This window comes from Lissotriton helveticus, chromosome 4_1, assembly GCF_964261635.1.
Source record: "Lissotriton helveticus chromosome 4_1, aLisHel1.1, whole genome shotgun sequence".
Classification (NCBI taxonomy): Eukaryota; Metazoa; Chordata; class Amphibia; order Caudata; family Salamandridae; genus Lissotriton; species Lissotriton helveticus.
In genome coordinates this window covers 1,627,596,253-1,627,614,498 of record NC_136063.1, presented here as the reverse complement: position 1 = coordinate 1,627,614,498, position 18,246 = coordinate 1,627,596,253, and positions in this window count along the sequence as shown.

The following is an 18,246-nucleotide window of genomic DNA, read 5'->3' as shown; positions in this document are numbered from 1 at the left end:
TCAAACTGTGGGATGTTAGTGTATAGTGATTCCACATCCAGCGTGCACATGGTGCTGGATGTAGGATCAAAGGGATGTTCTTCTATCATGTTAATCATGTTCATGCTATCCTTGATATAGCAGAGGGTTTCGGGTACAAAGGGTTTAATGAAATAATCAATATAGTGGCCCAGTGGCTCTAAGACAGACCCGCAAACAGAAACTATGGGGCGTCCTGGAGGGGATAGAGGGTTTTTGTGGATTTCGGGTAAGCAATAGATGACTGGAATGCAGGGAGACTTGGTATTGAGGAAATCAAATTCTTTTTTTGACAAAAAATCTGAGTAGAGTCCTTCTGTTGTAACCTTACTAATCATTTCCTGAATCTCCGTTGTGGGATATTGAGGGAGTTTGCAGTAGTGCTCAGTTTTGCTCAGTTGGCGTAATATTTCCTGTTTATAGAGTTCTAGATCTTGGATCACAATACCCCCTCCCTTGTCTGCAGGTTTTATTATGAGATTGGTTGTTTTTGAGGGAGGAGATTGCTTGCTTTTCTTCAAGCGTGATGTTGTATGGTATGAAGGACCTTTGGTTCTCAAGGCGGCTTAGATCTTTGAGTACTAATTTCTCAAAAGTTGGTATCTCCACCGGGATCATACCACCTGTTGGGGAGAATGTAGACGGGGGTTTGAAGGGAGTGTTACCATGGGTGGGAGGGGATGGGTTGAGAGCGAAGAAGCTGTGTAAGCGAATCTTCCTGAAGAATCTCAGAAGTTCTATTTGTATGTCTTGGAAATTGGGGCGTATAGTCGGGACAAAGGAGAGGCCTTTGCTCAGGAGTGACACTTCATTGCTAGATAGGGTATGGTTGGTTAAATTGAAGATTGGAAGTAGGCAGCTTTGTTCATGGTCGGTTTCAGTCATATTGTGGTTAGGTATGTCTACCAACGGTAATGTTGGCGGCATGTGAACCTCTCGCCTGGAGGGTTCGGTGGTTTCTTCCATGTCTGGAGTGGCCTCCCTCTGCCTCGCGGCTGGCCTTGGCCTCCTTCTAAAAAAGGACGGTTAGAGGGACCGGGACTATCACTTTGGTCTGACTGTCCAGAGGAGTCTGCTGAACTGTCTGAAAAACCAACAAACTGTTGTCTTCTGTTAAACCTCCCCCACGGTCTTTGATTTTGTGGGCCGTTGAAAGGGCGGTTTATATAATAGTCTTTAGATAAATAAGGGTATGTTCTTTCTTGGCTAAAATTCTTAATGTCTTTACATACTTTGGACATTTTTTTTGTTAAGTTCAAATTTGTGAAAGTCCTCAATCGTTTTATTCAGTTGTTCAAAGAGTTTGCAGGTTTCTGAACTGGTGTTATTGTCTTTGATTTGTTTTTCTAGCTCAGTAATTTCTGTGTTGAGCTTTTGAAGCTCCTCAGTAGCGATATCAATTCCAAGCACCATCCAGTGCCTGGAACATGTTGTACTAATATAGCTGAAACCGTTTAGATATTTTGGGTTACTAGTAAAAACTCCTGGGACATTACGTACTTGTAGGCCCAATGGAATTGTGTTTGATTTCAAATAGTCTGTTATTAGTCTCATCATTAACATCAATCGTACCTCCTTTTTCTTACGTTTTTCTAGATCATCAGGTAGTGATGTGCTGGACCCAGATGGTGTTTCTGTAGCATCTGAAAGGAGCAATGGACCTCCTAGGATATTATTAATGTATTCTAAGTTGTATAATGGAGGGTGAGGATCAGACATGCCTTGGTTTTTTTTTTTAAAAAGATAGAAAATTACACAGGTGGACAGGGAGGACCCACTCGTAAAACAAGGGGCTGGGATAGCTTAAATCCCTTGCAACCCAGCGGTTGCGCTAAATATGTTCAAGAAAGACAAGGGAACCCAAAAGGTTTGCCATAGGGACCTTGGGCAGTATCATGTTACAAAAAACAGTGGTCCCTACTCGTGGACACAATGGTATACTGAGCTGATAATCACACACCTGATAAGTGTTATGTCTTTTGTCCAGCCGGACAAGGAATTTATTTAACAATTTTCTTAATAAAAACTGAATGAACACATTAATATCAAGTGGGCACAGCTGTGACCCACAACATTCAGACAAAACAACGAACAGAATGGTAAAAGGAGCAAAGCAAAAATATGTCTGTGTACTTGTAGTCAGTGTTACAGACAAAGATTGTTAGAACCACACCATTGCATTTCAAAATATTTTAAATGTCATATTGGATACGGGGGTTTTTTGGTCGACGACGTTTCGATGCCTAAGTTAAATGAGGGGCATCATCATCAGGACAAAATTATAGTCATTGTTGTCTTTAAATATTACACCGCCTTTTAACGCAATTCTATACATTTATACATTACATGGGAAAAAGGAGGAGAAAAGGGCAGAAGAAATACATGAAATTAGCCATGTTGTATTGGAAACTTGCAACCTCATCTCTTCCATTAAAACAGAGTATATTTATGTGCTCGTGGTGGAGAAAAACGGCGCATTTGTGAGACTCAGTGTCCAGGACTGTGAAGTACAACAGGAAAATGACTTCATCGTGTGAGAGGGGTGTATTTGAGTGCCAGTGATGACAAAATAGCGGCGCATTGAGGAGCAAAATATCAATTCCCATGAGGGCAGACTATTTAGGTGCAGTGATGGAGACAAATGTTCCGAATTTCGATGTGACACAATGACCGGAGTGAGAACGGTCAGAATTGAGTAGTTAATGATGGCTGGCAGTGAAGGTCTTTATACTATGAAACACAATTGTAGATCAATTGTAAATCTATATAAATTTGTTAACATTGTTTTTTGCTACCAATCCTCTGAATAAACCAAGAGAAGCAAGAAAAGCTATTGTGGGTGACCAATCAATTCAGGATTTTCATGATACAGTACTATTACTTTCAATTACAGAAAGTGAACATGATCCCACTACATTGCACCAAGTCTTGGAAGATTTAGAATACTGTACTGATGCAATTATTGATAGCGGTTTAAAACCCAAATCAAAATGGACACCACAGTTGTCCAGTGGCAATAATATTGAAGTAGTACACAGGCTTGTTAGTGGTGAAATTAATAAATATGAGGACGCTATAAAGTTCAATAAATTGTGGCCACAAATGCATAACCGTACTGTAAATGAGCAGACTGCACTCCAACTTCCAAGCACAAATGATGATATCATTATTAGGCGGCAACATTGTTGTCATGAACACATCCATGTATGAAACTGAAATGATGAGTCAGATAACAAATGAGCTGTGATACAAGAAACTTGCCCTTAATCCAATATTTGATAGAACAAGAACAATCAATACTAAGCTCAAGAAGTGGAACATCAAGGCCTTACTAAATGATGATGAATATGAATATCTAATGATTGACAAACCGTAGTTTCCGTGTCTATATACACTTTCCAAAATCCATAAGAATGCCACCACACCAGCAGGGAGGCCCATAGTCTCTGGTATAGGGGTACCGACTGAAAAGATCTCAGAATTTGTTGATATATTTTTGCAGCCTTATGTAATGAATTTGGCCTCCTACATCAATGACACAAAACATACACTTAATATGCTCATGGACTTCAATTGGGACACCTCAATGACCCTTGTGACATTAGACGTAGTGTCATTATATACTAACATCAGACTTGACCAAGGACTACATGCTCTCGGATACTTTTTGTACAAAAGACCTGCCAAACTCCTTGAACACTCAGACATGTTGATAGCTATGTCTCATATGATTTTAGAACATAATGTATTTTTGTTCAAACAAGATTGGTACTAACAACTATGCGGGACCGCGATGGCTTCCAGATTTGCGCTATCTTTTGCCTGCCTGTTTATGGGGAAGTTCACAGCGACACATGTCTGGGGCCCAGGGCTGGACTGGTAAGTCCAGGCACCGGGCAATCCCCCGTTAGGCTGGATGGGGTCGGGGCCGGTTTTGAGACAGGGGACCGGTTCCGTTTTCCATGCTGGCAGCTGCCCCCTCCCCCCTCTCTTCCAATTATTCCCTCTCTTTCTGTGTTGCTCCTCACTTATTGAAAACTGTGATTTGAAGAAACGGTTCACAACCTCTCTTTCCGTCTTTCATTTAGTTGCTAATTGCTTCCCTGTGAAATGGATCCAAAAGATAAACAACACTTGCGCGAAATGCCCATTTTCTGAAATTTTTCTATTCCAAAGTGCAGCCTCAGGATGGAGAGAAATAAAAGGTTTTAAATATGAAAAATAAATACATAACTAAATAAAGCAAGACAGAGTGGTTTCAAAATGGCCAGATTGGTTTTATTCACATCCAAACACATTAGCCTCACTTTACAGACTTTGCAGTGAAGCGCTATTTTTGTTTCTCATCTTTCTTTGAACAGCATTGTTGTCCCCAGGTGGGGAAGTGCACCATTCCTGGATGTATTGCAATACCTGGTGGATGGGTGGATTGGAAAACAAAATGTGTACCATGGCTCTGTGTTTATGGATATGTTTTTTTTAAACCAGACTGCTTACGTTTTGTAAGGATATAAGCAATGGACATTGAAAAGGTTCCCTTCAGGGCCCTCTAGTCATGTCCTTAACTTTTCAGTTAAACCACTTGTTGATTTCTGAATAGTGAGTGCGAGATCGTTATGGTAACCATGTTGTTTCTGCTTACATTTCACATGCTTTAATTAATCTTTCTTTCCCTATGAGTGTGTGCTTTTACTTTTTTTTTTTAGGCTGCATATTACTCTTATCAAGTGCATAATTTGAATTGAGCCACATCCAAGTGTTTATAGCGCGGCACAATTAGGTTGTAGCTGAAGGCAGTGCGAGTGTCTCTCAGTGGGGCAGTATGGTGTTCAGTAGGGGAGAGGATGTGGCACTATGGCCAGAGCTGTCGAATTTGGAACCGGGGAACCAGGTTCAGCCTTCATGACCAGTCCACCAGAGACCACTCTACTGAGAGAGCATATTCCCATGCTAGACCTTAGAAGGCCCCAATAGACCTTAGAAGGCCTGATGTCTTAGCACAAGCAGATGTACCCTAGTGGTGCCAATTGTGGTTTAACCTTGAAGGCCTATCCACCACAATCCATACTGAAGTTCATCTCCAGTCTTGCGGGCAGGCCTATGAAGCAGCACACCCTAGAGCAACAGTGACCCAGTCACTGTGACTCTGTCACTGAGGTCACATGAACCTAGAGCAGGTTAGGGTGGTACTAACAGTGTGACCACACTGGGTACCTATTTCGGGTGGGTGCGTAGTGTTTGCAAATATATTATGGTTTAAAAAAACTTGCTGCCTCCAGCAATTTTCAGCAACAATAGAAATGTCATGATAACAACGGTGATTAATGTTCTTCCTAGAGAGAGATCAGAGTTTTGTTTATTGGAAGGGTTGACTCATTGAAAGGTAGCACAGAGGGTTAATGTGCCTGCTGCAAAGAGCATGCAGATCACAAAGTGCACATAATGTTGACTAGGTTAGTAGATTACTGCTTTTGTCAGAGAGATCCTTTTGTTACTTGCAGATTATAAGTTAAAATCCTAACATAGAACAGTGAGCTATTAAACTATACTCCTTACTAGAATGGTTGTCATGTGGCTTCTACACCTTAAAGTCCTTTGTCTTATGTAACATTTCCTATACAGTGATTTACACACATATCAATGATTGTCTTCATGTAGTGTGTGATGTAAAGTGCTCTGACACCGTACACTGGTATGAGCGGCGCTGTAAATCAAATTAAATGCATCTGAGAGAGTGTGGTTATGGAGACTTGAGGGGGACTGTTAATGGGTGGTAGTGAGGGAGTACGAGGTGTAGGTGATCATTGGGGGCAGCAAAAAACATTGTTGCACAGGGCGCCACCAGCACTAAAGCCGGCCCTGCCACTGAGGCCGGTCTGCTTCACCCACTGGTACCTCCATTGGCCTTGTTTCAGCAGTAGTAGCTGCAACTCACCAAGGATCGGCAATGCAGGATTTGAACGCACACCAAACAAAGTTTGCAAACTTCACAGTCTCTCTGCTTCATGTACAAGCACTTTTAACATGTGCTAACTGCTCTGGAGCCACCGGAATTATGCAGTAATGGGGGACAAAATGATGTAGCAGTGTTGATTTAATTATGCAACAAAAAAAAGGCTGCAGCGTAATGCAATATATTCTCTTATACTTTATTATTTAGACATTTTGCACATGTTAAGTTTCTGCAAAGATGCTGCCTCATTAGTATCAGTATAACATTAAAAATGCAGCAGTGAGAAAGGTAATCAGTCAACCTTTGCAGAGGGCCGTCCACTTTGCAGCAATTCAAGTCACTTTTTTTGTAACTTTTTACCCATTTGAGCTACAAAAATGATTACTTAAAACTGTATTTATTATGCAGTGGATGGTGTATTATGTGGCAAATATGGCAGAGCCATTAATATATAGAAAACAATTGCAAACTAGGATATTTTGCTATTCATGTTTGAATTGCTCTTGTGGAAGAAGGGAGAAGTGCTAATGAGAGAAACTGCATGGCTTGGAGACAAATGGTGTGTGATTCCACTTTTAAGCGTATTTGGGACATTGTGTGATTGGAAATATATCCCACTTTGTGAATGTATTTAAATGCCAATAACTCCTATTAAACCTTAAATAATCAAGTGTATCCATCGGTTGAATTAAATAACACAATAAGCTGTAACTGGTCGGTGAAATGTGAAACAAATACTACCAATTTGGATGTTTGGCACATTCTGGCCACACCTCTGACTCCACCCACTGATCCAATCCTTGGGTTATCCCCACCCTCTGAGTCTCCGCCCACAGTTCCCCTACTTTTTCCCCCCACTTCGACCACTCAATAAAAACCACCCGACCAAACCATTATGACGTTCGTATAGTCGTAGATGCGCACAGCGCGCAGATGTCTCCGCCTCCACGTCTGTGCGCCGGGGTTATACAGTTAGTTTTACCTTAGGGTGGGGTCTCTGCTGCCTGGTGACGCTCATCATGACATGCGCATTTGGGCTTGCTCATTAAAAAGTGGGCGTGACTCTGAGGCAGGCATCTCAGAGGCCAGAGACATGACTGGTAAAGAATGGCCAGCAGGTGAGTCTATTTAATTACGACTGGACGCCAGCCGTTTAAATTGAATGCAATGTGAATGCAATCCAGTTTAGCATTTATGCTGCCCCAAGCCATGCTCGAGGCGACGAGACCAGCACAGGCATCCGGTTGAGACGAACAGCATCATTGTTGTGGCTTGCCGTGTTATGCTGGCTTTGTGATAGGTCAGCATGGCCCTACCTTCAGAGCATAATGAAAGGACTGCTTGGCAAATAGGTGTTTAGTTATAAAGGGATGTGCGTCACATCAATATATTCAATGTATGCAAAATTTCACGCATATTAATGAATTAAAAAAAAGCTTTTGTATGTTTTCATTTATTTTAATGATTTGCTTAGCTCTTGCATTTATGTCTCCCTGCAGCCAGGGGCCCAGTGCAGGCCCTTGTGGTGGTGTTGTTCCACCTTTAAGGACCCCCAGTTCAGCTTCCATACTGAGAATGTGTGTGAGGTATGAGAGTTTCAGTGGCCCCTCAGCTCATTTTGCTGGGGGAGGGGAGTTTGTGTCACACCACTATCAGCATCTAGGTCTGTGTGATGAGTATTTATAGCGCTCCCAAGAACCACGTGATGCCTCCTAGGCGCTTGGCTAGTGAGTAGCTTAGGTCCTGGGGTATGAGGAAGTGCTGAGTGAGTGAGATAGCATCCCTCCTTTTTTAGCAGGTCAGTGTGTGACTAGAGGTTTGCTATTTACCTCCTCAGTTGTTTTTACAACAACTTATCTTGCCCTGTTTCGCAGTTTATGTGCTGATACTTGTTGCCTGTGTTCATAGGAGGAAAATCTAAACTACACAAGCAGCTTGTGTTCTTTTTGTCTATCCAATATTGCATTCTAATAGCTGCAGTCCTGCATTTGTAAAAAGAAAATCAAAATAATAGTGTGATTTGTTTTATAGCATGCATGTACATTGAATCCTAGTAGTGGTTGCTCACTGCGCTTGCTCACTACACGCCATGTGGGGGCTGGTCTCACTTTTACTTTGTTCTCTCTGATTCACTACATGTCTATATTTGGTGCTCTCTGAAAGAATGTCTATGGGTACACATGACTGGGTGGGTAACCTGATGTTCTTTAAGGTCATCATCTACTATTTACTGTGCTTTGAGAGTTGATACAATTGAATATGTAATAAAAAATGTGCTGTAAAATTCACCATTTTGGTCTGTCTTTTTCCAAACGTTTCTTGGGGGGTGAAACCCCCAAACCCTCCTAGTAGCGGTTGGGCTCGCAAGCTGCGATTGCTCGCTACGCGCCGGACGGGGCTGGTCAGGCAAACGTTTACAGGGCTGCTTTCACTTCCCAGTCCCGCCCTGCTGGGGCCCATCAGGTGCCAAATGGCAGGAATACATAGTGTATTATGGCAGGTTATTGACGATTGTTTCATCATCTGGACAGGGAGTGATGTAGACTTATTGGAATTTTTCGACAATGAATGCAAATGTCATTTACTATGTCATCCAACAAAGAAAAGATTGTGTTCCTTGATGTCGAACTGTATGTGGCTGACGAAAACATGTACTGTAAACTTCACAGAAAAGGTACGTTTTGCAATTCGATTTTGCATGCGACAAGTGCCCACCCGAAGGTACAAGTTAATGCTATTCCCTATGGTGAATTATATAGCGCTTGTAGGAATTGTAGTAGTGATGTGGATTTTGCAAAATGTGCTAGGTATATGAAAACACGATTTCTGGCCCGAGATTATGATGCCAACACTGTGAATAAGGCTAAGCAAAGAGCTTCTCAACTAGCGATTTGTGACACCTTGAAATCAAAGACACTCGTGGCTGCCAGCAATTGCGACTTGTGACCAATTACCACCCTTGGTCACATAAGATATTTAATATACTTTTCACTTACTGACATCAGATCAAACTTTAAGTATGTTTATTACCAAATACCCTAGCATCTCTTACCGTAAAGGTAGAACACTACGTATCCTGGTCAGTCCCAGCTATCCTAGGATGCTGACGAGTGAACAAACATGGTAAAACAGCCTAAATATGGGCTCATATAGATGTTGACATTGTAGCATGTGTAAGTTTGCAGAGCCGGGCAAGATTGATTTTCAATATAATGGCTCTATCAAATACAGAATCAGGCAACATATTGATTGTGCAACCAAATATGTGGTATATGTTATCCGGTGTAAATGTACCAACATTTATGTAGGTAGCACCATTAGATGCCTTAAGGAACGTATTGCAGAACATTTCAGGGTGCTCAAAAAATTTGATTCAAGGTATCCTATTGTTATTTATGCCCTTGAATGTCCCACACAAAGCACGAACTTGTCAAAATTGACGGGGTTAATTTACTTATAACTCCCTAGTAAGGTGGTATTAGATGTACCCAGGGCCTCTAAATTAAATGCTGCTGGAGGGCCTGCAACACTGATTGTTCCACCCACTCAGTAGCCCTTTAAACTAGGGGTGGGCGGAAGTTGTGGAAGGGACTATCGCGGAAAGGCACGGAGATTGCACCAATCTCCGTGCCTCTCCGCGATATGTCCATTTCGCGAGCCAGCCCACCACCCGCCCGCCTCCCGCCCGCCTTGTAAATTAAATTTAAAGGCTAAATATAAGTTTAAATCAAACTTACCTTATTGCGCCCGCAATCTTCTCCTTCCCGGCTTCATCTTTGGAAACTGCGCATGTGCGGGAGGCAGGCGGGCGGGAAGCGGGAGGCTGCGGAAATTTGCCCCGTTTTTCCGCCTTCTTTGCGGAAGTCAGAAAGTGCAAATTTCAGCCCATTCCTTGGGCGGAACGGAAATGTCCGCCCACCCCTACTTTAAACAAGTCTCAGGCCTGCAATTGCAGCCTGTGTGTGCAGTCTTAAACTTATTCACTTTGCCACTGGATTCAAGTTAGCCTGGCTGATGAGGGGTGTTACCCCGAAACTGGTCCCAGGATGCTGGTTTCCGGTCCAGGGAAGACATGGCTTGGCACTTTGATCTGGACTGTTCCCATGAGGCAGAAGGTCAAGAGTGATTTGCATATGGCTGGGCCTGAACTGGGGTGGCGAAGTGAGCTTAAGAATGATGATGGATTCAACTCAGATTTGTGATTGGGGGTGAGTGTCGGAAAAGTTTCAGCGCTCTGTCCGTCATCTCTTTGTGTTTGCTTTGTTTGACCTAAGTTGGCAGGGTATGCCCAGACGTGGTTACCTTGCTCACTTTGCCACTGGATTCAAGATTGCCAGGCTGATGAGGGGTGTTACCCCGAAACCGGTCCCAGGATGCTTGTTTCTGGTCCAGGGAAGACATGGCTTGGCAGTTCATTCTGGACTGTTCCCACGAGGCACAGGGTCAAGACTGATTTGCATATGGCTGGGTCTGAAATGGGGTGGGGAAGTGAGCTAAAGAACGAAGATGGATTCAACCCAGATCTGTGATTGGGGGTGAGTGTCTGGAAAGGTTAAGTGCTCCATTCATCACCTCCTTGTGTTTGCATTGCTGTTTTAAACTGCCATTTTGACTTGGTAAAATAAACCATTTGCCAGGCCCAAACCTCCCTTTTTAACTCATATGTCACCCTTAAGGTAAGCCTTAAACAGCCCCAAGGCCGGGTGCAATGTATTTAAAAAGAAGGCAATGCAATTTTAAGTTGTACATGTCCAGGTAGTGAAAAACCCTTAAATTAATTTTTCGCTATTGCAAGGCCTACCTCTCCTGCAGAAGAAAATTGGAATTACCTTATTACACTTTATAAGCTGTAACTTCCAAATCGGAACTGGTAACTAATTAATGTTTAGTGTCTTTGGAATTGTAATGGAAAATCTTCGTTTATGATAATATCCGATATTAAGTTACAATTTTGATGATGTCCCATTTAATAAGTTGCCATTTTCCTTCCTGAGCCATTTAGTGTCTCTGGGTCACATGCCTTTGTATGTTCCTCCTAGACAGCCAAACACAATAGAGGGCTTAGGTGTGACTGGATGGTCCATCACTGGCAGGATGAGAGGGTGGAGCCAAGCAGAGCCCTACTTACACTTAAATAGGATGTGCCCTTCCTCTACTCAAAGGGCTGCATACCTCCTGTAGTAAGTCCGCAGCCAGGGCAGGGGAGGCAAGAAATCTATGCACTTCAAAGGAAAACCTCTAAAACGTCTCCCACTTCAAAGGAGGCCCCTGTAATAAATATTGTACCTCCGATACCAACTCTTCAGTACACTTCTGGGCCTCTGCCAGGAAGAAGGGCTGTAGTGCTGCGGAAAGGACTGAACTCTGCTTTTACTTTGTTCCTGTGTTTATCCTCTGTGTCCTACCCCCCCCCCCTGCCTGCACGCGCGGAATTATCGCGCTGCTCGTCTCCACCGACTGAGGGTGGAGGCACTACCGTTTTTAGCCTAGTTTTAAATCTTGACAAAACTCACAGGATTGAGCGCTGCATTTTCGCTCCTCTGCCTCCTCCCCTGGGTGACCAGCCGATTCAGGGCTGACTCATCGGGGGCACGGTCGAAGAGACGGCGGCGGCCATCTTTGATAGGGTTGAGTATAAAAATAGTAGTAGGACTTGCTCGCGAGGAAACACTTCCATTGATGCCTGAGGCTTGAGCCGGGCTGCTACTTCTTTTAACTCTTTTAAGCTGATTTTACTTTGTTCCTGTGTTTATCCTCTGTGTCCTACCCCCCTGCCTGCACGCGCGGAATTATCGCGCTGCTCGTCTCCACCGACTGAGGGTGGAGGCACTAACGTTTTTAGCCTAGTTTTAAATCTTGACAAAACTCACAGGATTGAGCGCTGCATTTTCGCTCCTCTGCCTCCTCCCCTGAGTGACCAGCCGATTCAGGGCTGACTCATCGGGGGCACGGTCGAAGAGACGGCGGCGGCCATCTTTGATAGGGTTGAGTATAAAAATAAACGCCCACTGCTCCGCGCAGCGGACGCGTACAGCGGGCGCGCCATAGTCGCGCCGGAGTCAAGCCAGAGTTCTGCCCGTCTGCGCTCGTCAGCGCTTAGGCAGGGCTAGGGCAGGGCTCCCTGGACATTCCCCACTATGTTATCCAGTGATGTCCTCACTGGTTTCCGTCCCAAGGTAAGCTTGTGTGTTCATGGAGCTCTTGATCCTCTCTGTGGGCCGGTCCAATGCCCTACGTGCTCTTTTGAACTTCCGCTACCCCTACTCATTGCGGACTTACAGCCTATACAGTCACCCCTAAGTGTGAACCCCCCTATGGTTACTAGCCAACAGACTACACTTAAAATACTACATCTTAATGTTAGATCCTTGGTCTGCCACCACTTAGATGTCTTCACTATACTTACAGACGAACAGCCTGATATTTTCTTTTTAACAGAAACATGGCTTCACGACGATGCCATAGCAGCTATTAACCTTGCGCTTCCTGATGAATACGTCATGTATACTTTGAACCGCAACTCACGAGGTGGCGGTATTGCGGCTGTAACTAGATCATGCTACCCATGCTCATGGAATACCATTCCCATAGCTGGTTGTGAAAGTGCCCATTTTGCAATTTCTATTCATCCCCAACTTACCATCTCTGGATTACTCATCTACAGACGCCCCGGCCCGGAATCCGCCTTCCGGCTCGCCTTCCCGGGGTGGTCTCCTCGTTGGCCCTTAGATCAGCCAACTTTAGCATCATAGGTGATCTCAACCTTCACCTAGATACTCCACTACCGCTAGTAGCTTCCTTGCAGATCTTGAGGCCCTACAGCTGTATCAGCTTATTAATCGTCAGACTCATGTGGGCGGGCACATCCTCGATCCCTTTCTGACGAATCTTCACAATGTCACCACTCTCCCACCCAGACCCATGGCCTGGACAGATCACCACCTAATAGAAGTTCAGCTAATATGCAACATCTCTCCTTTTAAGAACTCCACTCCACCGATCTTTAAGCGGCCTTGGAGAAAATTGAGACTGGCCGACTTCTATCAGCTTCTGTCATCGCATCCTCTTGACCCTCCTAAAGATGCCTCGCAGGGATATGACCACTTCTGTGAGTGGCTGACCCTAGCCTTGGACTCCCTAATCCCCGCTAGGTGGAGTAAAGTTCGACCTGGTCCTTCTAGTCCGTGGTACGATGACTCCCTTAGGCTTCTTAAGACTGCCTACAAACGAGCAGAAAGAACCTGGCGTAAGTCTTATGATCCCAACCTCAAGCAGACTTACTTGACTAGTATTAAAGCATACCATCGAGCCATATGTAAAGCCCGAGCCACGTTCTACTCCGAGGAGTTTAAGAATAGCCCTAATCCGACAAAACTCATCTTTAAGGTCTGTAAAGATCTCATCAGCAAGAAAACAGCGGCAATAGAAAAACGCTCTTTAAATCACTGCGAAACGCTAGCGGCCTTCTTTGTAGAGAAAGTCGAGGCGATCTATCGATCATTCTCCCCACAAACTGTACCTATAACTAACTTAGGAAGCAATCCCACGATCACCAGATCTCTCTCGCTTATACCTAAGCCATCTCAGGAAGAGTTTAAAGCCCTTACTATAAAAGTTAAATCAGGCTCACCCGCTGACGCCCTAAGATCTGCACAATTCAATGAATTCGCCGAGATTTGTTTGCCTCCTGTGCTCGATCTAATTGGGCTATCCTTTGAGTCCGGGACTGTTCCCAGTAAATGGCAACAAGCTACGGTTATCCCTATTTTAAAAAAGCCCACCTTGGACCCTTCAAAGCCTGAACATTACCGACCCATCTCCCTCCTCCCGTGGGTATCCAAACTTGCGGAGGCACATGCCAACAAAATCCTGTCTAACCATCTTCAAAACTCAGGCATTCTAGATCCATCCCAGAATGGTTTCCGTACAGGCCATAGCACGGAAACTGCTTTGTTAGCCATGGTGGAGCATTTGCGGAAGTTGATAGACGCAGGACAGACGGCGGCACTGATCCTGTTGGATCTCAGTGCCGCTTTCGACACTGTCTCGCATTCCATCCTTCTTCAACGACTACAAGAGGCCGGTGTAGAGAATACCGCACTAGAATGGTTTCGTTCTTTTTTATCTGGACGCGCCTTCAAAGTATCCACCCCCCCATTTGAATCTGCCTCACGCAACATCTCCCAAGGGGTCCCGCAGGGCTCGGCACTCAGCCCGACTCTTTTTAATTTATACGTGCAGCCGCTAGCCACTATTGCAAAAAACTGTGGTTTAACCATGGTGTCGTACGCCGACGACACCCAGCTAGCGGTTGCACTAAATGGGGACCCTGCGGTTGAAGCCCCGAAATTTCAGAAAACCCTAAAGGAGGTGGCCTGTTGGATGACGAAGAACTGTCTCCAACTTAACGCGTCAAAAACAGAGGTCCTAGTTCTGGGTAAACAGGCTCATCTCTGGGGAGACCACTGGTGGCCACCGGAGCTGGGCCAAGCCCCCACTCCTGTGACAGAGGCTAAGAACCTCGGGGTCTGGATTGACTCCAACCTTACTTTCATCCCCCATACCAAAAGAGTTGCTGGCACCTGTTTTGGGGTCTTGCAGAGCCTCAGACCTATTTTTAAATTTTTCGATGCCCAAACTAGACAACTCATTGTCAAAGCTACAGTACTCTCTAGGTTGGATTACGCCAGTTCGCTTCTCTTGGGCGTTAATCAAGCTGAATTAACACGCCTTCAGCGTGTGCAAAATGCAGCTGCCAGAATGCTAGTAGGCTTGCCCAAATTCTGTTCCGTCAGTCACACCATCCACGATCTTCACTGGTTGCCTGTCGGACAGAGGATCAAGTTTAAAGCTCTGTGCCTGACCTTTAAGATTCTAAAGGCCTCTTCACCTCCTATTCTTGCACAGGCAATTACCTACTACGTCCCTGCTAGAGTACTACGTTCAACGGGTCAATTTCTGGCCTGTGTTCCTCGCTTCAGGAAGGCCAGAGTGGGCGGTCGCTCCTTTGGCGTTCTGGCAGCGAGTCTTTGGAACACACTACCTGTTGACATCCGTGCTATATCTGACATCTTGTCTTTCCGAAGAGCTATCAAAACTTTTCTGTTTCCATCACCCTAATCCTGGTTCCGGCTAAATTCCCTCTTCTGGTTGTGTTATTCTGTTCATTATAGCGCCGGGACGCCACTTTGCTGCGGCAGCTGAGCGCTCTATAAATTTTATAACATAACATAACATAACAACAGACTACTGCCCTGCTGGACCACTGCCTTGCTGGAATGCTGCCTTGCTGGAATGCTGCCTTGCTGGAATGCTGCTGCTGCCTCCTGCCTGATTCAGAGGGATTGGACCAGTACCCAGGACTCACGACTCCCAGAGTGACACCAAGTGCTAGTCTGCTGGCCTCTTGTTCAGAGCCACAGATACATAACAGGCTCCCAACCACCTGAACCAGCACCAAGATCCAGCTGGATTAAGCTCCTGACCCCCAAGTGGTGCCCCTCAGGTCCTGGACGCTTGTTGTGGCTTTGTGAGGCTGAATTACGTTTTTGGGCTCTTACCAACAGCAAAGGGACATGTTGGTGCCAAAACTTTGTTGCTTGCACTTCCCAAACCCTGACTCTTCGCACCACAGCTCAGAGGGCGTGCCATCACAAAGCTCCGGCCCAACTGCCCATGACAACCACAGGATCTTCTTGCTACAGCAATGAACATCCACAACAGTAGGGCTGAATTTTGTAATACATCGTTGACTGCCTGCGATGCTTCCCTGCTCCTCGTGGCCCCCTCCACTGTGAAGAGAACTCTTTGTGCTGGACTGAGAAGGTAACTTTTCAGCAGAACTAACGTGGTCACTGTACCTAATCTGGCCTCTATCGCGATCGGCCTAACTTGAGGCTTTCTCCCATTTTTGTACAACCAGATTGCCACGAGTGGTGCTTTGGTGTTGTTTAAGCCATTTTTACTTAAATCTAAAAAAATGCATATCTTCAGTTCTACTGATTGTATTATTGCTGTTTTGGTCTTGCTGTATATATTAAATTCTGCTCTGTATGTCTAAATTGGTATACACTTTTTCTTGTGTTGTGTTTTCACATTTTTACTGTTTCAAGTGATGCATAAAAACTTTACACAGTGCCTCTAAGCTACGCCTGACTGCTCTGTGCTAGCTACCAGAGGGTGGAGGACAGGTTAATTTGGGGTTTGCTTGTGTCTCACCCTGACAAGGGCTGTGGTTACTGCTTGGATAGGTTTTAACTCCGTCAACAAGCAAACCAATTTCTCACACCAGTTTACCAAACAAGTAGCAATTCTGTGTCTATAGAAGTTCTTCCTAAATGGATACAAATTGAATACTTTTTAGAATTCACGAACATTGGCATTAGTGTGCATCCTTCGCTGTGCGAGTCTCAGGTTTCCAGGTATACTAAACCTCAAAGGGTGATGGATGAATGCTTGCAAATAGTCAAACCATTGGCAATTCCTTTGGGTAGCATTCCATACCATCATGTTCACCCACTGTACCACTATAGACAGAGGGCCTGATTTAGGGCTTGGCAGATGGAGTAAAGGGAGACAGTTAAGCAGAGGAACTTATCTCTACCAAATGTAGAGAGGTCCGCCGGCCCAGTTGACATCTCTAAACATAGTGAGGAAACGCCATCATGGTGGTTCCTGTTAATGTAGGAAACATTTGACGAGCCCTCCATCAAACATGACAGCGGACTGTCAAACATTTCCAAAATATTTTATTTTTCCAAAACAAACTAAAGAGGGACCTTTTCAAAAAGAAGAAAAAGAATTGCCCTCACACCATGTGAGTTTTCTCCCTTAGTGTGGGGGTTAGTTTTCTTTTTATTTTACTGCCCCTCAATGCCAGGAGATACCTGGTAGCGAGGGACAGTAAATATACTCTAAATAGGGCAGATGTTCGAATGGCTTACTTCGATATCCTCCTAATCTGTTAGCCGATTTCAGGAAGTTTTACATTCACAGAGTACATTTTACTCCAGTTGTGTAAAAACTCCATGTGTGCCCAACTCAAAATCAGGCTGGCAGAACTTGAATTTGAGGGACAGGTACTCCGCTGCGATTGCAATGGAGTACCATTCTGCCAAACTCTGAATTATCCCCAGTGGCCCATCTAATGCAAATCAGTTCTAAATCTCTAAATCTGCTCTTCAGGGGAACAGTCCATCCTGAACCTTGGACTTCTCACCCATTCACCCTGTGGCCCATTGCTTTTTAAGTTAGGAAATTTGAGATTCACATGGCTCGAATATCACTGACTAAGCTAGACTGCAGGAACAGTGCAGTTGTCCACAATTATCCTGGTTTCACCAGCCTAAACCTACCCATCTCATAGAGCCCCGCACATTCCCAACAGAAGTTAGATACCAAGATCCTCGGAGCTTGAAGTATAAAAGTTAGGGAAGATTGATTGTATGTGACTTCATAGAAAAATGAATTTATAATATACCAATAATGAGGAACAATGTATTCAAAACCTTTTCAATCGTAACTTACAGGCTGAATCGGTCAAAATTAAATTATTTTTCAAATGCTTTTTTTAATGTCCTTTGATATGATTTTCAAGGTGCATATAATATTACTCTTGAGAATTAGCTCTCTTTGTTTTCTACAATGATTCCAAAAATAATTTTTCCTTTCTCTTCCACAAATTAATGATAGTGCCTCTGCATTCACTTCTCACTGCGTTTACTGCACTATTTCTCAGATTTATTACTGATGTGTGATCTTGTTACTTCCCATATCCACCTCCATATCCAGACAGTTCAATAACCCATGTTCTTTATTCCAGGATAATCTAGAGGGTAAATAAACAGGGCACAGCCCACTAAAAACAGTTTCAACTATCATTATTGTTGTGGTTATGGCTTGGGCTAATTCCCACCCGTGTTTTACCTTAAGTGATGATGTTTCTCCTCAGAAATGAAAGACAATCCAACGCAGTTGAAGTAGAAAGGTGATTTAATAATAGAGAGTAAAACCACACAGATCCTTACGCCTCTTCAGTCCTCACCAACACCTCACCTCACCTTCAGTCACATACCACCAGAACATTCTACCCCTCAGTGACAAACTGAACAATACATTACAGAACTTATAGAACAACATGCAACTGATTAAAACATAACACATCCCCCTTCCACACAATAAAACATGCCCAGAATGTATGAAGGATTGAACAAAACAACAATCCTAACGATAATCCCAAACCTACCCCAAGGAATGCTTTAGAAAGCTGTATATGG